Source organism: Protobothrops mucrosquamatus, unplaced genomic scaffold (genome assembly GCF_001527695.2).
Source record: "Protobothrops mucrosquamatus isolate PMUCROS unplaced genomic scaffold, P.Mucros_1.0 scaffold_128, whole genome shotgun sequence".
In the NCBI taxonomy this organism is placed as follows: domain Eukaryota; kingdom Metazoa; phylum Chordata; class Lepidosauria; order Squamata; family Viperidae; genus Protobothrops; species Protobothrops mucrosquamatus.
Genome location: NW_015386204.1, coordinates 1,934,464 through 1,961,817, shown reverse-complemented (window position 1 = coordinate 1,961,817; position 27,354 = coordinate 1,934,464).

Genomic DNA, 27,354 nt, shown 5'->3' with positions numbered 1-27,354 from the left:
AAAACACATTTATTATAGAAAGAAGTAAAATGAATATCATCATTGAATAGCTTAATCCCCAACTGATTAAATGAAGACATTCAATATTTATCATATACTTTTGAGGCTGCTGTTTTTTCTTCATTCTTTCCCATTTTTTTTTGAAGTATTCATTACATGAAACTGCATTTTTTTTTCTTTTTACAAACTTATTATTCTGTTCAGTGAGAATATAACATTTGTTTTCCATTAAGAACAGAATATTTTTCCTAACCCTTCCCTCCCAAGAAAACTCAACAAGCCTTATTAGTGTTAGAAATTGAAACAGCTGTTCTTTCTCTAAGTAGGTTTACAGGTGACTTCATATTTTAGCTGGCAAGCACAGGTAAGATAAATGTATTGTTGAAAAAATCCCTTCTATTTTCTATAACTTAATTCTTAATAACTGGTTTAAAAAGGCAGAAATGTTTAGGATTTTTGAAGTACTTGTTAAAAATACTGAGTTTCATTTTATACAAGAATATAAAATATAAAAAGTAAAAAAATAAGAGGCAATAAACCAATTAACCTCCCTCTAAGTGGATATTTTTCAGTTTTTCAAGTTATTGTTCTTTATACTAGTTCCAAGTTATTTGTTTCAGAATTCTAGGATATAACTCATTTAAAATGTGCATCTTTAATTTAACCAGCATATCGGAATGAATGTTGGTTTAATTATATTTTATACATCAAAGTTTTTGTATGAATATTGTTTAAGCTGAAAATAAGAAAATGTCCTTTTGAAGGAGTTTCTGAAAATGATTTGAGTTTATATGTAAAGCATTATTTCCTTTTGGTACCTAAGCTAGTTAAACTGCATGTCCTGAGACTTGGGGTGCCTATAGAGAAACTGCCATTTCCATTTTTTTCTGGCAAGTCATCTAACTTTAGAAATTTAAAGAAAGTCAGAATTCTGTAGATCAGGGGTGTCAAACTGTCGGCCTGCGGGCCAGACGCATCATCCAGAAGTCATGCCCACCCCATTGCCAGCAATGGTAAAACCGTCCCGATACATTGTGCGATGTCACGTGGTGTCGCGGGTTTGACATGTCTACTGTAGATGAAGTTTTGCCCATTATTTTTTCTTTTTCTTCCTTAGAGTTTTAGAAACTTGTGGGGCAGTTTTTCACATTTGGTAATATCTGCATAGGTGAGGATATAATTCCATTAGCAATGCCAGCTGGGTATTTTTTTAAAATGATTTATTTGTAAGCTACTCTGTCAGGGCCAAAACCAGGAATGACATGGCGATTTTTCCAAGCTGAGTTCTTTATTATTTCACACCTATAAACAAAACCTTGCCAGACTGAGGACTCTGCTATTTGTGTCTACAATATATTCTGTGAACTATTAGGGCGGGGCTGTCTTCACCCTCTTTCTCCCTCACATAATATCTGGGCTGGGTTGCCTCATACTCCTAGGAATGCACTCCCTCCCTCCTCAAATCCTTAGACTCTCTTGCTACATTCTGTCACATGCTAGAATCATTGGAAGAATTAACAAACAAATAGAACCATACAAATTTTAGATTAGCATTAGATTTAGTAGCAGATTAGAGAACTGGAAGAGACTGAGCATGAAAGTGCACAAGAAACATCTGTTTATGCAATAGTCATAGATTACGTCCATGAGATATTTTCACATGCTTCATGCAAAGTTATCAATTCTATTCTAATTACTGATAATTGTTAACGACTCTCTACTCCACTCCCATTCTCTTCACCATTTTGAAAATGCCCCTCTCCATCTGTATTCCGTGGAATTATTAAAAAGTTTTGTTCCTGTGGTATAGAATGGTGTTGTTGTTGTTGGTGGTGAAGTAGTCTTGTTATAGATAGGATCCTTTAAACCAGAGGCCCACAACCTTTTGGGCACCAGGGACCGGTTCCGTGGAGAGAGCTTTTTCTGTGGACTGGAGGGGGCCTGGTTTTGTGTGCTGCCTGCATCCCACAGATGGGGCTTTGCTTGTGTGTGTGGACTGGTTGCTGGCATGCCGTGGCCTAGTACTGGTCCACAGACCAGGGGTTGGGGGCCCCTGCTTTAAACCATAGAAATTTTGAAATTTTCTTAAACTTTAAGCTATTTTTTGTAAAGCTTAACTATAAAAATAAGTAAGCATTTGATAATGATGACTTTTGCCTGATGAGATTAATCTTACAACTGTAGATCTCCTTTCTGGTTTCTTAAGTTTAAATAAACTGCTGCTTCTTATGTTGAAAACAATAAGGCCTCACATTGTAAGCATGCAGATAGAAAGTATCAGGTTGATTTCCTAAAACTCTAATGGTAACTTTGAACTATGAAGATTTTATTATATTCATTCATTCATTCAATTTCATTATCGCTTTCTTCCAGGAGCACAAGCCTGGAATGCAAGTCTGTTTTTCATTATAGTTTCAAAATAGCCTCAAGAAGTATACTGTGTTGAGAAACAATGATAAGTCCCAGAACACTCACTGAGTGGCGAATTGAATCTTACTCTCCCCAACATTGGTTCAATGCTATCTTACGAATAGTTTGTGCTACAAAAATATCTCTTCCCTGGCAATACAGTAAAAATGAAAATCATATTCTAGAAATGAAAATTCCCATAAAAATTTACCATAATGGTCATCAAGCATTCTGCTCATTCTTCAATTAACTTCATTTAATTGAATCATCCAGATTGTGAGCAGTGGGGAAGGAAAAGGTAAGGTAGAATTCTAGACACTTGAGAGTAATTCATACTGAACTCAGTAGAACATGCTGTTGAGTAGATATTCTGAGAATGCAGTATTTTCACGATGGATTCAGAAGAAATAAGAGTGAAAAGGGAAAAAAAGGTGAAAGATATAAATTGTAGTTTTAATTACTTCTGTCAATGAATTAGGTCAGTCAGAAATATATTTTATTATGGTCTGCATATCATTCACTTTGCATAGTTCTGTACTGTAACATTTTTCTGAAAATTCACCCTTTTTAGTTTTTTCCTTCCAAACCAAGGACATTTCAATTAGCTGTTCTCATTCCATCAAACTAAATTTAGCCCTGGCATATCAGTCTCTGACTTTGAAAGTTCTTTCTTTTTACATAATTCTCAACATCATTTAGTAAGACTTCTTAAAAACTGAAGGGGAAAAAAAAGTTACTGCAGAAATGTTATATTAACACAAGGTAGAGCTGTTTAAATGTTTGTTTGCCAACATTGCTGCATTTAGAATTTCAAAACCTGAGTTGATGGAGAACTAATTAAGTTGTTTGTATTCTTCACTTTATTTCAGAGCTCAGTGAACCCATTCGGATACAAGAGTCTTTATAATTAATTTAAATAAAGTGAATAGGAAGAGAGTAACTAACGCCTGCCAAATGGGAAGGTTAAAATTGTGGAATAATGTCAGTGGCATGAAAACTACTCTTTAAGTAGCACAAACTTTCCCACTGCCTCGAATGATCTGCTCCCTGTGCTGAATAATCTTTCCCTATGACACATTTTAATGGCAATAATTTTGTAAATTGTCAATATATAATCATATCAACTCATGCCTGCTTTTCAATCAGCACCTCCTGAGTGAAGTAATTAAACAGCCTGCCTGACACTGAATCATCTCAGCAAACAAATGAAGTGAAAATCTCTCTTTCTCTCTCTTTTCTTCTTGCCAAAAAATCACTGTGTGAATCCCCCTCGCCCCCCCTTCTCTCTCCCCGCCTTCTGGAGATCAGTTTAAGCTGCAAGTTTCTGTTCCATGCGCCTGCCTTTTCCTTTAAAGAGGCTTCAGCCATTGCGAACACAATAATGAACGAGGTCATGGAGCACCAGTTGTGCATGAAAGATGCGAGAATTTACTGCAAATGAGACAAGAGCAGTAAATTCATTTTTATTCAAATTACTGTCATCATACATTACCACTTCTCCTGTAAACATTGTGCTTCAGACAGGGTGACAGCATATTATTATTTGTGAGATTATACTATTATTAAGCTATTAACATGTCACCTCCTTGCTTGAAACAATGACTCAGCTTACTCCTGCATAATAGGACAAGTGAGGGAGACAAGCTGAGGTGACTGAAAGGTTAGCTGTAAGAAGGCAGAGAGTGACAGCTGGCACTTAAAGGCTAACATTTATTCACAAGTACTTGCCTTCCTCTTTGCTGCTATTACAGTTATCGGTGTTTTAATTATTTTCACTTCCCTCCCTGGTTTTTTTCAATTCTCTGCTTACATTCCCTGGTTCACTAATCCTCTGATTTCTTGAGCATTTCCAAGACAAAAACCTTTCCAGAATAGCAAAGCCTACCAGGAACGCAATGGGAGAACATCCCATTGAAACTATCGTCATACAAAAAAAAAAATAATTTCCTAATTGTGCATTGGTATCTTAATAGAAGAAAGCACTGCTTTGACCATTCAGCTGCTGGAAATCAGAGGTCCAGGGGGCACATGGCTTGCTATTCAGGGCCATCTTTGGATAGAAAAGCTAAGTTGTCCTATAGGTATTATCACTAGATTCCCCATAAGGTTGCTAATGATTAAACTTTAATGGTTTATAAGCTTCAAAAGCATTACTCTCCAAAGATACTATGGAAAGCAAATCACCATGCATCATATGCTCTAATTTTACCTTGTTTAAGTGCTTGTGACAGTTCCTCCCACGATAGCCCTGCTACTTAGGATTTTTTTTTTTTCAAACGCGATTCAAGGAAGGATTGTGATTGTTTTAAGTAACCAACTGCAGACAGTGTGAGCGAGGATAAACATAAGAGCTCATGATCATTGCAGGATCCAAGTTTTAGGGATGCCCCAAAGAGCCATCAAATGCACTGGGACAATTATTTCATATTGGCTGTGACACACACACACACACACACACACACACACCACACACATAAAAAACCCCATAAGATACTATGTTTGGTGTCCACTGATGGCCAAATGCTTTTGCAAAATGAACATTGAGTTATAGGAAGAATGATATAAAATTTGCATTTTTCCCATCACACTGACAGAAGACAGTTGGATAAGTTTAAATTGGGCTTAGAAATTAATGGAAATATACTATCAATGGCTATAACCCAACATAGTTAAACTATTTCATTGCATTCAAAGCTCACCTATCTTCTAAGAATCTCAAGGCAGAATACAGATAGTATATATACCACTTCATTGTTTCCCAGTTTTTAATCTCACAACCTGTCTGTGAGGTAGATGAATTATGCAGAAAAGTAGTAAACAGCTCCAAATCATCCAGTGGGCTTTATATCCAGTGGTATCACTCCATATGCTTTTGTTTACATTAATAGCCTATTAAATGTAACCCAATTCTTAAAATTCACAGATAAACTTTTCAACATATGTTTAATATTTGTAAGTTTGATCGCATTAAAAAAAAAAACCTATATCCTAACTATATCCAGTGCTTGCATAGCTAGTATTTTTAAGCTCAGGATTTTTCCAGGGTTAGTATAAATAGAATTGCATTGCCTTTTCTGAAGCAGGGGTGGCAAACTGGCAGCTTCTGGGCCAAATGCGTCACATGTAGGCCACGCCCACCCCGGCTCCACAAAGGCAAAAAACATCGCGATACATCATGATATATCACGTGACATGATCAAGTTTGACACCCGTGCTCTGAAGCATGGGTCCTTTGTACTGATCCTCACTCAGGATAAAGTCATGCTTTCTTTCCAAACAAGACCAGGCTTCACATTAAAAAAAACAGAGAGAGGGGGAGGCAGACAGATTTGCTGCTAACTATTTCATACTATAAAATTACTAAATGTATCTATTATTCATTTTTCACTGGTTCTTTGTGTCTTGATTTATTGACCTTTTGTTTGTGTGTGTGTGTTTTTAACAGCTTTTATTAAACTTAAGCATGTTTATGTAAACAACTTTCTATCCCCTTTGTTTAGCAGGTGTCTTGCAGGGAAAAAAATCATTGCATAAAATCAAATACTAAGGATTTTAATAGCTCTTCTCAAGATTAGTTAGGAAAGTGCCTTGAGAGTGGTAAAACAAATAGAGAGATATCAATGTGTCATTAATGATACCCTTTTTAAGTTTGCAAAGAACTTTAAAAAAAGGCTTCCTATTTTTAACTGTAGAGCAGAATGAAAGGTACAATCTTTCTTATGCCCTGCTCTTAAAAGTGTTATTTTAGCAATATTCTGGTCTTGAAGAATAACTCTTTGATGTCTTGAAAACTTGGATAATGTGGGCTGTTCTTTGTCTTTAAACAGCTAAATACCTTAGAAATATGCAAATGTGAATAGCTAACAGGTCTCTATGTAAATCTTTGCAAAATTATAAATACAATTCTGAAGATGCTGGTACTACCGACATAATAAAAGGATGTCTGTGAGCCCTGATAGGCGATTCCCCTTTTCTCTCTTTTTTCATTATTTCTTTCATCTGTCTTTATTTAGGAGCGAATAATAGGCACCCATTACAGAAGGGTTACATTACTTCTGGGAACTGACCTCTCTTGTAATCAACTAGAAATACTTCAGAATAGAGCCTAGTGATATATTTGTCCTTTCCTATGATTCCACAACTCATCTTGCCTCCAAAAAAGCACTGTTTAGTGATATATTCCAGCTGCTGGAAGCCCTATGGCTCCCTGCCATTGTCAGACAACTCCGTTTAATCTTCTCTTTGTCATTTATTTCCCTTATTTATAGATGACTTAAAAATAACATGTTGGTTGGGAGGGGTTCAAAACATAAGTTATGTCTGTCACTGGCTGTTGATAACCTGAGCGTATGATACTGCCACCATCAGAAATCATAAGATCTGTCGTTGTGAATAATTCTTATCACATGAAATACAGATTATACTCTGCCATTGTAAGGTTGCAGCCATTGTAGGACTGCAAAAATCCAGTTGGCAGCAAACAGGTACAGATTCTACCATCACTTTGCTACCACCTAGTGGTTGTATGGATTTCTGTAGTCCAAGTATGATACTACACTGGCAAACATAATCCCTAGTATAGAAAGTACAAAGTTTTTCAAATTGTAAATTCTAATTGAAAAAAGAGGGAAAACATTGTTCTCTAGTTAGGAATGTAATTATAGCAATTATGTTCAGTGTTAATTAAATTTAAATCTGGATGAAATTAAATCCAATGTAGCTTTTAACCTGACACACGCAAACACCCCATTACTTTTTGACGTGAGACTCTGGCATGCCCTTCAAAACCGAAATGGGCAGCCTTTAACTCTCCTCGAAGTGTCCTTACCCTATTATAAAACATTTTTACTATATAACAATATATGCTATATTGTGATGCATTTCTTATTATTTATAAAATGGATTATTTTCCTGATTGCAAGTGATAAGAAGCAGTGTTTCTTTCTTTTTTTTCTTTTCCTGATCCCACCAAAATACCAATTTTGTTTTTCTGAAATTTGGGGAACCAGGGAAAGATGCTAAACAGAAGTCACCAAATGCACTTCATTGTGTTATGAATGCTGGCTCTCATGTGTTCACTGCTGATTAGACTACATTATTTCTATGATCCTATTGGGCTTCACACAAGGCATCAAGGCACTTGCCCTTATTTGAAACTAGCAGACACCAGGAGAATTTGCTGATTGCTAATGAGAAAGTGAAGGTTTTGTTGATATCATCTGGGACATTCTTACTGTGGTCTGCTATTAAGATCTGGAGCTCTACATAACACACCATATTAAACAGGCAATGGTTTTATTATAGTATCAGTCTAATTCTTCATGTCTGTTTTATTTGTTTAACCAGAATATAAGCCAAATATTTTGGTTTGAGCTACATTATTAGTTCATGATATTACATTTATTGCACAGTCTTTAAGCTATCTGACTGATATAAATATTATTTTAGGATTGCTCTCAGTTATTACATTCGTATTGCCTATTAAAAGAGGCAACAGAAAGTTGGCAAACTTTAGAGTAAGATGTATTTTGAACCAAGTACTTCAGAGAGTAGAAAGAAGGCCAGAAACAAACGGCTTTCAACTCTTTCCATATTCTCAAAGCGAATATAGATATTTTTTTAAAGCTGTGCCTTATAAACATTTTACATTATTGAACTGAGATTTCTGTGTTTGCCCCAGTACAGACTTGCAAGTGGTTGAAAATGTGGGAAGCAATTATCTTTCAAAAATCACATTCTTAGCTTGTTTATCTTGAGCACTTCTTGGAAAAAAAACCACTGCAGCCATGATATTTGATATTATGTTTGTGAGTATGGATGGCTCTTCTTCCCCTTTCTTTTTTCATTTGGCAAAAAAAAAGTCTCATTCAAACAACCATATCCATAGAGTGAGTCACCATAACTGAATAATCTTTTGTGTTACTTAAGAATCAACCAAATCCATGTTTGTCTGGAAGTAATGGCTTAGAATCGAATATTCTAATATATATTTCTAGTCCTTGGGTTTCAAATGACATTCTCAAGCAATGTAGTTTACATTCTCTTCTCCTTCTCCTTCTTTCGTTGCCACAGAGACATGTATGTATACATCTGACAAAGGCAACAACATATTAACATAGGTAATTTAATTTCAAAATTTGAAGGGCTGAACTTCCAGACCAAGAGGTTACTGCTGTCAAAATGGGACCTTTTTCTTCCTGTCACTCCTTTCAGAGATGAAGGGAGAGATTTCCCTTAGCCTACAGCATTTAGCGTGGAAACGTTCCACCACAACATTTTGAAACTATAGAAATCGTGAAGCCAGCCTGTGACCTTCCATTTCAGTGACAGTATAGGAGTCCCTGGAGCAGCAGAAGCATCCTCTGATATTTGGAAAAGTGTCATGTTTTCTTTACAGAGAAAACTGTCATATTGTTGTTGGCATAAAATACAACACTTCCTGGAGTTGTGATTTCCATGTTTGCTACAAAATGTCACCTGGACAACTGACACGGGGGGGAGAGGGGAATGGGGTTGTTTGGTTTTATCTTTAAGGTATCTTGATACTTAAATAAAATAGCCCTTGTTACCCCACAGTCACACTGGAAAAAAAGAGCAATTATAGTTTTCTGAACTTTCTCCCAGGGATACATGCATATTTCCAAAAGACTTGGTCCCTTTCTGGAACTTCACTGATATGAATTAAGTACATCTCTTATATCAGCTGCAACCTATTGATGATTTGCAATTATTCACTAGTCTGTAACTAGTTACTCAGAAATGTCTCTAAAATATAGAATATTGTATAATTTATTTTACAGCTTAATTGAGAGGGCTTGGAAGAAAAGGGAGCTTTTAGTTTAAAATGTTAATTTAGTTTAGCCTCTTTTCCTTAAGTCTTGTGACCTGCAATGTAAGGAGTCATAAATGTCAGACTTATGACTTTTCTAAGTTTCAGTCTTTCTAAATATGTTAGCAGCATTTAGGGTTAATATATTATAATGACACTCTCTCCTTATAAAGTGGGACTTCATTAAGTTCATGACTGAATATTTTACAAGGATGGAAAAATGTGTCCCTTTTGCTGACTTACAATTCCCAGCGGTCCCACTGAGTACGATCAATGGGGAGATGCAGGGAATTGTGGAATCATCTGGAAGGCCAGATACTTCCCACAACGGTTTATAGTTTTCTATCATTTAACTCTAAGGTCAGAGCATGCAGCAAAGAAGGAAATCACATGGTTTGACAGTCCCAGCATTAATATATAGACATTCTGGTTCCCATTCCAACTAGATCCTATTCCTTAACCTGATACAACTGTAATCATGGCCCTAAATATTACTTCCCATGGGTCCCAAGCAATTGTCTCCCTTCTGCCCTTCCATTCCTACTATAATTTATTTCAAGAGCCACAGTACCCAGTGAGAGCACCAGCCAGAAGCTGTAATATGGATAAATTTTATTTTGGTTAGATACGATCAAAGAGGGATGAGCTTACCAATCAAAAGAATGCAGTAAAGTGACGTGCAAGAGCCTTAATGTAGATACAGATTGGTTATAACCATATGATTGTCTTTAATTTAGGAAAGAATTTTCTTGTTATTGATGTCTATCTAAACAGACAAAGTGCTCTTTCTATATTAGCTTGCAAATCCTAAATGAAATTACCAGGCAACGGTGCATATGTGAAGGTTTTTAAAACAAAAATAAAATGGGGAAAATGAGCATCAGTGGTTTTGCAAAAATGTATTTATATGCTAATTGCAATCTGTATCTGTACATAACTTAAGAGTTGTGGTGTTTAAAAATACTAATATATGTATAATGCACTAAATGATCTCCTTTTAAAAAAATAATCATAACAAGCTAAAAGGACGCTTAAAAAGTATAGAAAAGAATTAGTTTGAATTTTGACTAGGATACCTTTTGTAAGTTTTCACTTATAGACATCATATATAGCTAGTTAAGCCCATTGAGTATGAATGACAAATCAGTTGTAATGACTCGAATTTCAAAATTAAGTATATTTAAATATTCAAAACAACATAAGCAGTATTAGCTTTTTAAAGAAAATAAAGAGTTGCAAATGCTAGCTTAAAATTTACAAGCAACACAAATTCATAACATGAGTCAGTGAAGAAATTTCTTTTCAGTATTTTCCACTGAGGGCCTTCCCCCCATATTTTGGTTATAACTGCACTGTTGGGGGAATGCAAATTTTGAAGGTTACAGAGAAGAAAGAAAGCTCAGAAAAAAATAGCATTTTCTGCTGCTGCTATTATTATGGGTAAAGAGCAGTGCAATAACAAGAAACAAACCTTTATTAATAATGATAACCATCCTTTCCAGCTGAAGCTTCTCTCAAATTTGCTCATTTCAAGCAAGAAAATTTCAGAACTGGTGACCTTTCCCATGTATAGATCTAGATTTTATATACATTAGCAGCTTATGATCTTGACCAAAATTCCATATTTCATTGTTTTATATTCTTCAGTCTTTATACAGACAAAATAGCTATCAGGCTAAAGGGACTGTATGTCTGGTTTTGTCATCTAAAACTCCAGGAAGAACTCGTATTTATTCATGTTTATGTACCTAGGGTATATTTGCATGGTACAGAAAATACATTCAGTTTTATAAAATGCCAATTGAGTGGCAATCAGCTGCCCCATTATGGCTTTCTTAGTTTTCTTATTTTGCATTCTGATTTAAACAACTCTCAAACGGCCTGTTTTTAAAAGTTACAAGTTAAATTATTGGAATTTTAATTGTGAGCACAATTTGGGCAGTCTATTTTTTTATCCTTGAAATCTACCTTTCTAAGAATGAGTTGTCCATTTGGTAAAATTACTTAGATGAATTTTTGAGTTTTCTGAGATTATTATGGGATATGGGGAAAAAACAATGTGTGTATATATAGACAGAAAAATATACTGCTCAAAAAAATAAAGGGAACATTTTACCATGGAACTGAAGGGGTTTGCGTTACCTTTATTTTTGTGAGCAGTATATTATCTTCCCATTTGTAAACTTGTTCTTATATATATAGAACATATAGTCAATAATGACACAATTGCATTGGAGAAAGTATTCTTTGAAATCTTGTAAAAAGGCCAAATAAAATTAGAAAAAAAATGTTATGGTGAAGATCAAACTATGAGCATTTGGGAGAATGTATGAATGTGTGTGTGTGTGTATGTGTGTACAAATTACATTTTGAAATAAATTTAAAAGGCAAAAGGAGCTAGTGGGTTTAGTTATTTTTTGTTTAAGTTTATATATTTTTTAAATGCAATTATTTGCTTTCCACTTAATAAGGCTGCATTTTTGCTGTATGGTAACATACAGTTTTAAAATTCCAAAGGTTTCTGGTGCTTTTCAGCTGTCATCTCGATTTAAAATCATGAAACTGAACGTATAAAATATAATAAACTTAACTTGACCTAAGTGGAGGTTTTTATAATAGCTTCCAAAACAATTATCAATGATTTTTTGCTCTGCATAATGGTCTAAGAGATAACTACTTTTTAGAGGAAACAGAGAAAAGACACCTCTCTCTCTCTCTCTCTCTCTCTCTCTCTCTCTCTCTCTCTTTAAAATAAGACTATACCAGGTGCTTTATCACCTGAATTTCCTATCCATATACTCAAGCTATGCTTTCAGTATGAGTTGGAAGAAGAAAATCTTTGTTTGGCTAACATGAATATGCAATCATTGTGTGCATAATGTAACCTTTAGCCCAAATTACAGTTGACCTGCTATTTAGTGCTGGCAGGCTTTTTTTTTTACACCAAAGTAAACTTTCCTCCAACAGTTCACATTTAATCAATTTTTGTTTTGCAGCCTTTTGTAGATTGAGTCTTTTGTTAAGAAAGAACATCTTGTTTCTCCCAAAAAATATCGCACTGGAGGAGATCACTGGCATCAGAGTGCCACCAAAAGGCGGAAAAAGAAATTAGCAACTATGTTCTGACCTTTACAAAGACAGCTAAGGTTATGCACATAGCATTTGCTTGTTTACTTTGTAAAATCAACAACGAGTTGTAAACTCAGTGCTTGGTAAGCATCTTGATGCAACTAAAAAAAGAGAGAGAGAGAGAGAGAGAAGAAACATTTGCAATAAGAAAAAAATTATTAAGCAGTGCTTTTGCTTTTTATATTATCCTTTACAAAGCCTGCTTCCTGCTTTGCTTTATATCTGTCATGATGCAACTTTAATAACGTTAGCCAAGACTGCTCAGAAAATCACAGCTGTAGCTAGAGGCAAGCCCCCCCCACCCAAATGAGGTGCTCCTCGGAAGCCTCACCTAGTGAGCTGAGTATTGGCTTATGCGTGAGAATAAGCAAACGAATCGATCGCGGCAGTAGGTTGATGGGTCCTGGTCGTTTTGATGGATATGACTGTAAAAAAAAGTCCAGATTGGTTCACAGTGGACCTCATACCATGTCAGCTAAAACCAAAGAGACACAAAAGTGACAGCTGTGGAGAGTACACTGCAGGCAGTCAATGGTTCCTGTGATTTATTGTTCCATCTGCCTTGCCGCTGTGAGGACAAGTTCCCCCTGATTTGGTTAAAATGAAAAGGACCTTAGAGAGCACAACGTGTTTTTTTGAAAATGTGCAGTAACTTTTTTTTATTTCTTGATTTATGGGCCTTTTCCCCCACCATAATATTTGTGCCAATTGTTATCCAATAATGATAGTTGGAGGGGGGAGGATAACTGCGATAGAAGGCTTTCTGACCATTAAGTTCTTCCCCACCCTTTCAAAAAGAAGCAAAGGCAAAGAAGGCAGTTTTCAGGAACTTGTTGTGTTGAATTGTCACAAGACAGAAATTTTTTTAAGAAGTCAAACTTTTCTGTGTTGTTTTTGCAACAGTGTTCGCTTTTATCCAAATGACTAGGAGTTTTTTTTCATGTGCAAATGAAATTAGTGAAAGCAAAACAAAACAACAAGGGCATGATGACACCTTGAAATGTTAAAAAAAAAAAGCATTGTGTTTCAGAGCTGTCTGGTTCTTCTCATACCAGGTGTCCAAGTTACCTGGTTGATGTTTGGGTTTGTGTTCCTCTTTCAAATGTTAGGGCTTGGTTTGCAAGAAGAATGCATGTTGGGGATTTACCTACACATCCTTTTGCCACCGCTGACTTGAAAAGGAATATTTCCTTCTTGTGGCTGATGCATCTTATTATCCCATTAAAGAGAAACACGGCATGGCACTTGCGTCACCATAACATGAAAGCCTAATCAACACTTAAAGGTGTAACACAACACAAATATGTTCCCTCCTTGGGGAAACTAAAGTAGCAGTTGGAGAAACATTTGGACTTCTCTCCCCCCCCCCATTCCCCTGTGAGAATTGAAGTATGCCATTGCAAAGAAATATGGTTAATGTTTTAATACATTTATGGGGCATAAATAATAAATAAAGCATTATCCAGTGCTCTCACTCTCTCAGAATAAAGTTTTAACAAATCTGAGCAAATTGAATGAATCTCGTGGAGTGATGTATTGATAATTTGCCGCATGGATCACATGTTAGGAGAAAAATGGGTTTAAAGGCCTTGGAGACTTCAAATTCCTGCATATGTTTTAATTCACCACTTAAAAACGGCATGAACTAGTAATCCACACTAAGTTAAGGAAAGGCTCTTTACTCCTAAGTCTCATACATGTTTAATGCAGATCAGCAAAAATTCAGCAAATTTCCCATGAAAAGGCCTGTTGGATTTGATGGGGCACGGAAAGTTGTGCTTGCTTTTTGCCGTCATGAAATGTCCCTCAAGTCCTGACCTCTGCGGCGAGAGCTTCCTGGCTAAAGGTTTCTCTAGGCCTCCCAGGTCTAGCCTTGGTGTCAAAAGCTGGCCTGTCTCCTGTCTCAGGATGTTGGTTTTACCTCTCAAGTGTTTCCTGAATTTGTGAAAATTCCTTTTTCTGGCTGGTTGTCTATAGTGTTTAAACGCTCAAAAAATATTTATCTTTTTGAGTGAGGGAGAAAGGGCAATCAGAGAGAGAGAGAGAGGGAGAGAGAGGGGGGGGAGGAAATCACAGGGACTACTGTTGAGCAAGCAATGGTCTCAGGAGGCCAGTTCTCCTTTTGGAACATGTTATTGTCAGGCAGGGGTCAACATCTTTTACCTCTTTTTTCCATTATTCAGAATAAGTATTGATGTTATGTTTTAGCTATTTAAAAGCCAGCTGCCTTGCTCATTTTGGAGGTTTTCCTCTGGTGCTATTGTATGTGGTAATAGCTGGCCTGCATATCGTCTTTCACAAAATCTACCCTTTCAGGGTTTCAGTCTTCAAATGATATCAATCAAAATTTATGCAATTCAAAATCCATATGTATAAAGTCCCAGTTCACCTCATTTAATGATAATAGTAAACCACATGTTGTGTACATGTCTAAAACACTTTTCTGGCTCTTGACTGTATTAACCCTAGGGGCACAATGTTTTCGTACAGCTTGCCCAACTGAGCAGCATAATATATTGATTAATACTTGGCAACAACTGAATTCTTAAATAATAAAACTGTGAACATAGCAAATAAAATAAGAGCAGCATCAATACTATTTGGGCCCATATATTAATGTTAACTATGTTAAAAGAAAAGGGAACGACTGAGGTTTTGAAAGAGCAAAAAAGGGGAGGCAGGGGGAATCTAATGCTAATGTATTTTCACTTCCTAATGAGATGACTTTATTAAACAATCAGCATCATTTAGTGATGTGAATATTTTGAGTTTCCCTATACTGAATCAGCCCTAATTATACAAGTATTAAAAGTTAGCTACTATCAAAAGATAAAATTAGGATTGGACAGTATCAATTAATTAGAATAAAATTGTGCATTCACATTCATAATAGAAATCAAAATCAAGAGGGGATCAGAATCCTGAAAGAATATTTGTCCTTGCAAGAGCATCTGAAGGAATTCTGCATTTCCTTCTGGCATCTACCAATCATAAGTAAGATTTGTTTTGTGGACAAGTCATTATGACAATTGGCAGAGGAAGAGCAAGTCTAAAAACTGATCCCCTTATGCATGTTTCTGCTTTCCAGAAAGAGAACAATGAATCATTGCTTGTGGGGAGTAGGTTACAGTGAGAAATAATGTGAAGTCATCTGAAAGACAGCAGTAAGAGAATGGATTTAAAATTGTTGGTTATCATTTAGAAAATTGTTTACTTAGGGCAGAGTATCTGTGACCATTTTAAAACACCAGATTAAAATGCATAGCATTACAGCAAGTAAATTAGGCATGTGTCTGTTACGTTTTTTTTTCCCTAAAAGGAGGATACACTGTTTTATGATTTCAGAAGCAACGTTCATCTCTTTGCAAAATCATATGCCTGGAATTCAGCCATCTAGTATTTTAAATTTCTGGAACTGCCTCTGTGAAAATAAAAGGTAGATCTGGAAGGACTGAATCTGGGTCTTCCTTGAATGCCATTTGCATGAGTCAAAGCAAAGCAGGCAAACTGTTGACAAATTAATACCTTCAGAAAATAAACTATGGTCATGTTGAACAGAGAGCAACTTTATCCTGATTAATTTGCTTTGGAGAGGCTCCAGCCCTCCTTGACGAAGTCCTGCAGTTTGTACAAATGTAATTTCCTAATATTTACACGAGGAAAGCTCAGCCGTTAAGCTTTGCCTCCAGTGTGAGTTTTGTGGTTAGGAGAAAAAAAAGACAATAAAAATACAGAGAGCTAATTGTAAGCACATTTGGGGGAAAAAAAAAGACTGAGTCTCTTTCCCCCCCCCACAGCCCTATAAAAATGTATTATTATGTGGTACTCAAATGCAGTACGGTGCCAGCCTCCACCTGGCAAAGATTTAAATAACACAACATCGAATCCTGCTCACTAAAAACTGTACCACTGCACTTGAATCCAACATGCAGAACTAAGGTTTGTAGCATGTAATGCCATACTCAATATTTTTTTAAAAAAAAAAAAATCTGGCATCAATTTACATCAGCCTGCTGAATCATCCTCTTATTTTATGCCTTGCTTTAAAGAGAATATTAGATATTTGAACAGTTATGCAATTTAATAAAGTCTGAGTGGGAGAAAAATTGCAATTATAGTCTATTGCTTTATTTTAAGAATATTAAAAAAAAACTTTACTTTTAATGAGATTCCCCCTTCCCCGTCCCCCCTCCCCAGATATCAGTTTATACAGTTTTCCAGATGCAAAATGAGCTTTTGGCTGTAAAATATTTTATCACATTGTCTTATATAATAAAGACTAGATGTTTTTGTGCTCTCTCAACTGCGCTGCAATTATATTTTACTGTTTGCAAATCATAATGTAATTTAAAAACCATATTTTATACCTCATCTAAAGTACTTTTATCGTTCTGGCTGAAAGCAACAACGACCCAACAACAACATCCAATGAACTCTTCTTGGCTGTCCTTAAAAATAAAAAGACATAGTTAAAAAAAAAAGTGGAGCTTCTTTGACAATAAATCTCTGGAGCAACATCTTTGCAAAAATCGGTAGAATTTAATTCCCTCGACTAAGAAGCCCAGAGAGCTTGAATATAAAAATAGTAGCCTTGTCATTTCACATTCATTAAGTGAAACTCAAAAATTAATAATGTAAAATATGCTTTTTAATTAGTTGTACATTCTGCCCAATGTACTTAAATGGGATCAGTAGCTCCCCAATGGTTTTTTTCTTAATAAAGTATTAGCCTGTGATGCACAGGGTTGACAGGTATGATAAACTGGGAAGTACTTTTCAAGGCAAATGAATGATGCCAAACTAGGACTCTCCTGTTTAAATGTAATTAACACCAGGGAACAATATTACATGAAGAGAACTAAACAAGAATTTATTTGAGTATTGAGATTCCCCCACCCAATGTTTAGGTTTATGATGATTGCATGTGTGATTTTATATTACCTTTTTGAAAGCTAAGCTTCTGCTAATAGAAGTCTTCAAGAGTATTGAAAACTCGTTTGAGAACTTTATTTAATTCTAAGAAGTTTCCAGTGTATCTGCTTCTATCTGAATATATATATCTCCTGTATTGAAAATCTCTCCCATGTTGATTTCATATTAGTTCCCTTTGTTATGAGGTTGTTGCTTTTATTTTTAATTTCTAAATGTTACTCTAAAACCCAGCTGTAAAAACAGAGGTTAATGGAATATATTTTTTAAAAAAAATGAAGAGTGAAGTAATAAAATAAGAATAACAATGAGCATATTTCCTAAAACAAAGGGACAATTGTAATAAACCTCCTCCTAAGTTTCTTTCAGAGTGACACTGCTGCTGTGAATTTTATGCAAATAATAACAAGCCATTGTTTGTCACTTGAATAGCATCCCTTAACTAACTAAATGTCAGCAGTATTTACTTAAGAATGTCTTCAGTCTCTAAGTAACTGCAATCCCAAATGAAGCTCTTTAAAAAAATAAAAATAAACATGCATAGAGATTGTAGTTCAGGATAAAATCACTACACACTCCCACACATCCATACACACTTCAGTTCTGTAATGCCTCTGTTATTACTGCTGCAGGTATCTGCAAAGCTGACCTATCTTTAGATTGAAAGGAATTTCCTAAATTCATGAAGAATCATCCCAAAAGGTATGGATGCATAAGATTCCTATAATGTTCTTTTTGTCTCGTCATCAGCATTAAGTGTGGAGCTTGACTTCATTCCAATTGCATCTTTGTTTTTTTGCTTCACATATCTTTTTTTTTCTGTCTCCAAGACATGACACTTTTATACACAAGTACTGTTGCTACTATATGTTTTCACCCTGCTCATCTGGATAACTTCTGTGGCTAGCCTGTTCAGTTCCATAAAGTGTTTGTGACACTAATGTACTATGCTGCTTGCTAAATGTTTCCTCAGATGTATGTCTTTCGAGAGGCACTCTTGCTGATCAAACATGGTACATGTGACAGAATCTCTTTCCGAATAGTGAGGGGACGAGGGCATCTTGAATTTCTGCACTCTTCTTAATCAGCTACTAAATAGCTGTGAGTTTCAAATGCAGAAAAAAGTGGGACATATCTGCCTCGGCTTTTCCTGTGTGCATTTTAACTGCTAAATAACAAAAAGAGTCAAGTAAAATACACTCTTCTCTTATAATTGAAGATAGCTATTATATTGATAAACCCAAATATATATATATATATATATATATATATATCTACATCTAAAGGTAACATAAGTAAGCCCAAATTCTGCAAAGGGAAGTGAGGAAAGGATAACATTGCACTGATTTGGGGTTTCTTTAAAAAAAAATATCAGAGCTCTAATAAGGGATGATAAAAAAATCTGCATCTTTCAAGCATTTGCCACTGAAAACAGTCATTCTGTTGTTCTCTCTGCTAGTGATGATCTAGGACCATTTGTAGAAAAACAAGTGTATAACTGGGGAAATGTTATTGTCAGATCCACAGAATTTGCGCCCCCTTCTTTTTTTCTGCTTTCGTAATTTGTAATACCTTTTGCAACTGAAGCCATTATTTGTGATTCCTCCCTTTGCTTTCAACTGAAATGCATATCTTCAATGGCCACTTACCTAATTTAAGACCTTTGATAATATTTTTCCAATCACAATGAATATGGCAATATTCCCTTGAGGAGTAGTTGATATGTCTATTTATGTGTTCATGAATCAAGGAACCGATATAATTGATGCCTAGAAATATAAGCCGTATCATTTGTAAGGTTCCACTGAACTTATACTGCACCTGGGAATTCCTAAAAGTGGCAAGTTACCTGTACAAAACTAGCAGAAATTTAGTGTTATGGCTGAAATATTCATAGATAAGCTGTATATAAAGATCATGGATTAATATAGAGGTATAATTCTTCAACTTTAAAACAACTTTTTTTTTTACAAAGCAAGTATACCTGTAAAAACTTAGTGGCATGTTCAGAAACAACTAGCTTTTTTTGGGAAAATTTATGGTAGTTTTGTTAATAACATGCACTTATAATCAAGCTCCTGATATATTCCTTGGATTTATATGATTGTTTATTCTAATATTATTTCCTTAAGAATAATTAGTGTCAGTGTATTTTCATTTCTTCATATCTAATTACCAAGTCATGAAAATGAGGCATTAGCTTTCACGCTTGACACCCAGAAGTTAGTTAACCAATTTTGATTTACATTTTCTAAACCAAACAAAACTTTTTAAGAACCTGCTCTCAGGCAGGCATGGGAGTTTGGACCAATAAACTAAAAAGGTAAAAATAATATCTGTTTAACCCTAAGTCTCAAGGGCATATTCTCAGGATTACTTAATATAGTTATTAAGACCGTGGAAAACTTGGTGCTTCTGAGCTTAGTGTTCACTTGCAGTTGTTTCATTACCATTTCTTTTTTCTGGTGTTCTGCAGTGAGTTTGTACTTGTCTGAGGTAAATATCTGAAAAACATCTTCATAAAGCTTAATCAAAGAACTACGAAGCAAAAAGCCACGCTGCCATCACGGGCAGGGCAAACTACTGTATATAAACAGGGAACACTACATTCGTCAGGTAATAAAACATTTCTGAGCATACAATCAAGCCCAGAGAGCATCAAGAACTACACAGTTCAACCCTGACTACAGATATTCTCTTCTATAGTTGTTAAGACTTTGAAAAGCTATAAGTAGCAAAACACATTTTGCTCTATACATTTTATAAGGATTCTGGAATCTTTGCAATTCCAGAACCATGTCCTCTTTGTAATTTAAATAACTTTATCACTTCTAGCCTACATAGTATGATGGACAGCCAAAATAAATCTGCTCACTTTAACTACTATCTATTATCATCCTTGTTAGCCTCCGTGAGCTGGAACAAAAACCTATAATGTGAAAACTTTTCTATTTGTGTGCCCTGTAAAAAAACGCTGTATATATTTGTCTTTTAGTTATGGAGGGTAAGGTCAGAGCTAGAGAGCCCACTCATGTTAAATAAGTTATTTCCAAATTTATAAAGAAAAAGCTTCTTTCAACATATTTAATACAATGGTTCCTTTATATAATAAAACAGATATTCTCATATTCTTGATTGTAAACATACTTATTAGAATTAAATATATTGTCAAGGGGACTTTCTTTCCAACTAATTTTATTTAGAATTGGAGAGTTCATTTCGTATTCAGATTAAGAATGGGATTTATAAAAAGTAAAAATTACTTGTGCTTAGAAAACATTCTGATTTTTAAAAAAAAAACAGAAAAAAAGCTGACATATGTAATTCTACTTGAATCAGTTCAATGTACCATTACATACCTCAGCAATGTTAAACTACATATATAATTAAAGTCTAGAGTAGCTGTCATTTATATCATTGCTTAAATGCCATTTGAAATCCTCATTTAATGCAAAATACGATCGCAGGCTCACACCGTAGAATAAGCAAAACAGCACAGTTCATACTGAGAACGTGCCTATTGTTTTGGAAGGATCAGCTACATTTCCCTGGTACTTCCCCCCTTAATGGACAATCCACAAAATGGCATTTGTATCAGTGCCAGAGGGACTGCTTGCTTGCCAATTGGATGAAGTTAACATGCTGCAGTGGCCAGAGACAAAGAAATGAAGAAACCTGGGGCAAATTCATAGGATTCAGAGTGAAGATGGGGGAGGGAGTAGGAAATATGACCCATTCTAATCACGTTGGCCATGTTAACACTAGCCAATCAATCATTCTTAAGTGCTATTCATCATTCAATCAAAAGAAGACAGAACATGTGTATTATTTAGAGAAGTCTGAAATCATTTTAGGGTACAGAAGGTCAGAACAGCCATCTCTGAAATCATCATGAAGAGATAGGAAAATGTTCAGGAACTATAACAAGGTTTCATTTGTGAATGTAGCTTATAGGTATGCTGTAGATATTTGTGCAATGCTTTTTGCTCAGGGCAAAAATAAATAAAGCAGTGCCATTGTATAACAGCTCCAACATAAATGTCTGAATAAGTTGATAAGGTTGTAGGATATTGTGGTTTAACAGAGTTATCTAAACTGACTGAGTTCTGTTAATGACATCTGAGAGGCTTTGTGACTTTGGCTGGACCACAGTTCCATTTTCTTTCCCTTTTGCTTTTTGTATGCCAAGAATGCTAATATTGCAGTTTTCTTAAAGAATGCATAGAAATGAAGAATGCAAAACTATTGTATTGTGTACATTATCTTATTGTACAGAATACATGCAATAGGATTTATAGATGGGAAAAAATAACTCAGCTCCTTTAAATTACCAATTGTGTTTTCTCATGCTTAGGAGAGTTCCCAAACTTGTGGAAACAACTTTCCTCTAAATTACTGTGGGAAGTCAGCCCCCCAGAGAAGGAAATATTAAAAAGGGTAGAAAAATATATTTCCTCAAAAGGATCTTAAAAGCAGAAACCAACCCTGCCCCCAAGTCTCTCTGTCCCAAGCAGAAGCCAGCTCTGTACAAATGCAGATGTAAACCATCAGAAAGGCCCCAGCTAGGAGATCAAGAAAACAAAGACACCTGAAATCTACCTCACCCAAACTCTAGGAGTCATTAGCCTCAGCACCAGGGACACAGGATATGACCTTTGGTCATAATAGGACTAACCCATCACCAGGTCAGAATACGTGACACAGGAAATACAAAGCCTGAAACAGGAACAGGAAGTAACTCCAAACAAAAGGCTTCAGAGGGTATAAAAACCTACTCCCCACATGTGCTCGCCCCCTTTTTCTCTCCCTTTTTCTGCCAGAGCCATCTTTCTGTCTGGCTCTTCAATAAACTACAACCTTCTTTCTAAAGCAGTTGCCATGTTGTTTATCCCCAGCTTGGATGAACCAGGATGAAGACTTTTCCTTCAACACTACAATGCCTTCTGATAGAAGAAGTTCTCCAAAATGGTCTGAAAGTATAGCTCTGTCTAGAACTGTCTTGGAATTGCAGGTATGTTTTAGGAAATGTTAGAAGAAAGAACAGATCGAAATGTAACAAAACAAAGTAAGTGGTTCTCTTATCTAAACTAAAGAAAGCAAACTCAGAATCTTATGCTTCATTTTCAATTTGTTTCTTTCCATCTGCAGTAAAGAGAGCAGCTTCAAGGTTTCATTCTCTCTATCTCTCTCTCTTACCTCAAATTTCCTTGTTATTTTTTCAGTTGTCTGTATTGTTCTAACACTGAACTCATTTCTCTGTAGAAATAGCAATCTCCCTCTTTATATGAGATCTTGACTGCATATGTATTTAATATTTCTTAAGATATTTATAAACTTCACTCCATTAATGGATCTCAGAGAGATCACAACCATTAAAGCGTGACAACAACAATAAAATACTTAAAGCATAGCAGAAACCCAAACTTGAATTAAGGTTGAGTTATAGGTAATCTTATTCCAAGATATTTTAAATTAAGATGAACATGAGTTTTGGGGACAGCAGAGGGACAAAATTGTAGTTATTAAAGGAATTACAATAGAGATGGACATATCATCTGGAGTCTTCCTGACTTCAGCCATTGTGAGGCAGAAACAACTGCAATACACGGCCTATATTGGAAATTAGATGGTGAATGGATTCTAGTCTGCTTGGCCTGTCAACAACATGCAGTATAATATTTATCTAGGCAATGTGAAGTTACTGTTTTGCAATGGTTCTCATGATTTGAAACTAAATTAATGTAGGATGAATCTGGGCCTCTGAATTTGTGGGACTCATTGTTCCACCTGCAACAGACAAGGCAACATGTAGCATAAAAACTATGCTACATCTTAAAAAACATAAAGCTACCTGGTTATTCACAATATATCATGGGGGCCAAAGGCCTAGAGAAACAAAACACTTGTCAGTGCTTTTTGAAATGTCAAAACTAAAGAGAACAGGAACAGCTCCTGGGGTCAATGTATTTATTACATGGGGACCTGACTTCTGGTTCACACCTGTCTTCCTTCAGGATGGAACCTTAAACAGACCCTTCTGTATATGTCAAAACAAAATAAGCAGAATCATATTTAGTAAGGAAATCTCACAGGTCTTTCTAACCAGAACTTGCAAGTGAGATAGGCGGTTATATAAATTCAATCAACAAACAAACTTTGAATTGGATTCAGAAACCTGCTGGCAGCTACCAGAATGAGTAAGAGTTTTTCAATAGTAGGTTTACTCTATCAATATTTATGGGTTCTCAGCTAGAAATCTGGCTACTGCATTCTGAACTATGTAGAGTGCAGTTGTGATGATAATCACAATGTTAGCTATGATTATCAAGTCTTCCTGGTCTGGGTTGGGTCATATGTAGCATACCAGCAGAAGCTGTGGAATGACTGGCCACAGTCTCCAAAGGCAGAGGAACACTGAGCAATCCCAAATCTGCTCCTTCAAGAGAAATTTGACCCCTTCTAAAATAACTACAGGAATCAATATTTCCAGACAGCCAAGGTGTTTCTAGATGACCAGCATCTCCATTTTACTGAGGTTTAGTCTGATTTGTTTCTTCTTTTTAATTCCTAAAGACTTCCGCAGCATTTGTAACCTGGCCTGGCCTGCAAATGTATATCATTAGCATAATAATACTCACCCAAGTCAAATGGATCACTCACACACACACACACAGAGACAGACACACAGACAGAGAGAGTTACATTGATCAATATGAGTTCTAGTTATAAACTTAGATAACTACAAAATAAAAAATACCATTGATTTTTCACTCTTCTTACAAGCAGTGTGACTTCTCCTACACAATAGTCTTCCCATATAGTTTTAATATCTGTACATAAATTAAGTTGGAGTCCTGAAGGAGAAAATTGCAGTCTATCCAGTGCAGTCTAAGTTAAAGTGAGAAAAACTTATATTATTATCATAGCTGTTTCAATTATAAGTACAACTGTTTTTCTGTTAACTAACCATTAGAAATAGTTACCACTATATATTTCCTCATTACAAGGAAAATTGAGACATATTTGAATACCAGAAGACTTTGATGTTACAAGTTTCCTTAGCACCAGAAACTGATGCAAGGTTTTATTTGTATAAAAGATTATATTTCCTGCACATTATCAGCAAGATGTATATCTAGATATAGATATATCCTAAACCAGATATTTCCAAAACTGGACAGCAGATGGGGCTACAAAAATCATCAAATAAAAGGTAATGGGAAACAGCCTATTTCCATTTGAAAAAGCAATTTGTTTAAAAAAATAAATAGGATTCTTCTTTTCTGTTTTAAGACATCAATGAATCTGCTCATAATGGGCTTTTGTAAACTGATTATCCCTGATAATCTCATTAGTTGAAATTATCTTGCTTTTCTAACATGGTAGATTTTTAAATACCTTTTATTTCAGATCCCTCTGGGCATGTTGCAGTGCAATTTACTATTAAGCAACGTAATTATCTATCTCAAATCTAAGTGCTTAGGAGTTAAAAGAATCAAGATACAGCTATTGAAAAGTGTGGAACAAATGACCTTATAGTCTAGATCCCAAAATAGCTATGAGAAAGCAAGGAGAACAAAACCTCCTATTTTTAACATAGAAATAATTAAAAGAAAACTCATGCTTGAAGAAAATGGTATAATACCAAACCAACAAACTATTTGAGAAGTATAGAGTCAAGAACCAAGGCTTTAAGGCTCAGACACAGCTGATAGTAGACCAAAGCATGTTAATGTAGGATCGGGTTCAATGGAAGTTTTCTTGCTCTATGTACAAATAATATTTGCACTCAGGAGCATTTATTAATAGCAATAGTGGCTATAGCAAATTTATAACTGCCACAATAAATTCATTTAGGTATCATATCATATATATGCAAGTAAAAAAAAACCTATACCCTAATTTCTCCTCTGCTTTGCTTTGTTAAATATGATTTGATGGTCCTACAAATTCTTCCTCTCCTTCAAACATGTTCCTAATTCAAGGGTTCCTAATGATTTTCTTCCGCTGCTGTTTAGAATCCCACACAGAATTCTGCTTCCCTCCAGAACTGGCCCTATCTCAGGAGAGAGACTGCTTGATTTTTTCTCCTTGGATGTCCCCTGCTGGGGAGCAACTTCACGGTATGTTCTGGATTTCTTGAGAGTGTGCTGGAAACAGTTGACAACACCAGAAAACACGTACAGGTAGTCCTTGACTTACAATAGTTCATTTAGTGACCGTTCAAAGTTACAACGGCACTGAAAATACAAGGGGAAACAAGATTCACTTAACAACCGTGTTACTAATTCGACAACAACATAACAATCATGGCAAGAGAAGTCATAAAATGGGGCAAAACACACTTAACAAATTTCTCACTTAACAACACACATTTTGGGCTCAATTGTGGTCGCAAGTTGAGGACTACCTGTATTCCTGTAATACTCAATAGGAGATTTTCTAATGGATGATACAATAAGCTAAGTTTCACATGTTAACTGTTTGAAACAAAAGTGGATTTCATACTAGCATCAAAAGGTTCACAGGTATTTGGCTGACTTCTAGAGTCACTGTAGACTGGAAAATGACACCCTATCAATCATTGCCTATACCCAGAGAGGTGACTTATCCTTTTCCTTCAGAATGTCTTGGGATGGTCCTGCCTCCCTCATTAGCCAAATCTGAATACCCCCTCCCTTCCAATCTTTTCTGAACATGGGCAGGGGAACAATCAGCATTTCACAGCCAAATGTTTTGCCCCTCTGGGCTCAAGGAGGTATCTTGACTCCCTCACTATAAAACAGATAACCATAGATTTATGCATAGATCATGGCAGTTGGTAGGCTCATAAAATATTTCCCAGCAAAGGGTACCAGGAGAAGGTGGAGGAAGGAATCAACAGACCCAGCTGCCACGTCTGGAAAACTCAGCCTGCAAGTTGGGCATCTGAATCCCAGGCAGCCAGTTACGGACTTACATTTGGGTCTAGTAATAAAGCCAGCAGCCAAGGAGCACGCTTCGAAGTTCAACCCCGCAAGAAGACGAGCTGCCAAGTGAGAACGGATTTTATGTCTCTGATAACGGTTCAAGCAATTAAGAAGTAGAAGTTGTTTTTGAAGCAGAGAGAAGGAGGGAGGGAAGGAGAAAAGCTTAAATCTGCATTTTATGTATGTAAGTTTGCAGCCGTAATGGGATTATGATGTCAGCAAAGGGAGAGAAGTTTGCAGCTGCACTGGGCTATGGAGGTAGCAAGCAGCTGTTAAAATAGCGAACTAATGGTGATTAATTCTTATTATGTGTTTGAAGATCTCACAATGAGTTCAGGACCCAAACCATCCCGAAGGAAATAAAATTAAGGAAGGAGATTTTTTTCTTTAAAAAAAAAGTGAAATTGAAGGAAGGCTTTTTTAAAAGCATATATATGCCCTATTCTGTCTCTTCTTCAACCACTTTATTAATATTTAAATACCCCAGAAATTGGTGCTTAAATTATAATATCCAGTGCAATTATTAGTTACCAAGAAAGAAAGAAAAAAGAACTAGGCTGGTGTTTTTATAATTTCAATTAAGTGTTGTACAGACTGGGAAATTACCTGGGTCCCATAACACCAGCACATGCTTGCACACATTGAGTAAACCAGGAGACATACATTTAAAATGTTTACTACATACATAGGAGGAATATGCTTGCCCACATTGATAGAGCAGAACTTCTATAAAGATCCATCATGGATTCCCAGTTACTTTGCCCCACTGACAGCATGGCTGCCCTGCTGTGCAGTGGAGGGATGCAATAATCACTCTGTTGAGCTGGGCTGGCAGATCATGGGAAATATTATTCAAATGTCTCAGAGAATTACAAGCTACATTTTGATTCCCTGGCTTTCCTCTCATGGTACTCCTTCTTTTGTTCGCTTGTAGTTTCTCTCCATTACAGTCCGAGGTATTCTGTTGCAAATTGAGCTGGGAGGAAAATGCATTTATTACAGCAACAAGTAAAAGTTCTTTGTAGAACTACATGCTGTGAAACAAGGTATTGTCTTCTATCCCTAAAGCTGAAGCCCAACCTATTGTAT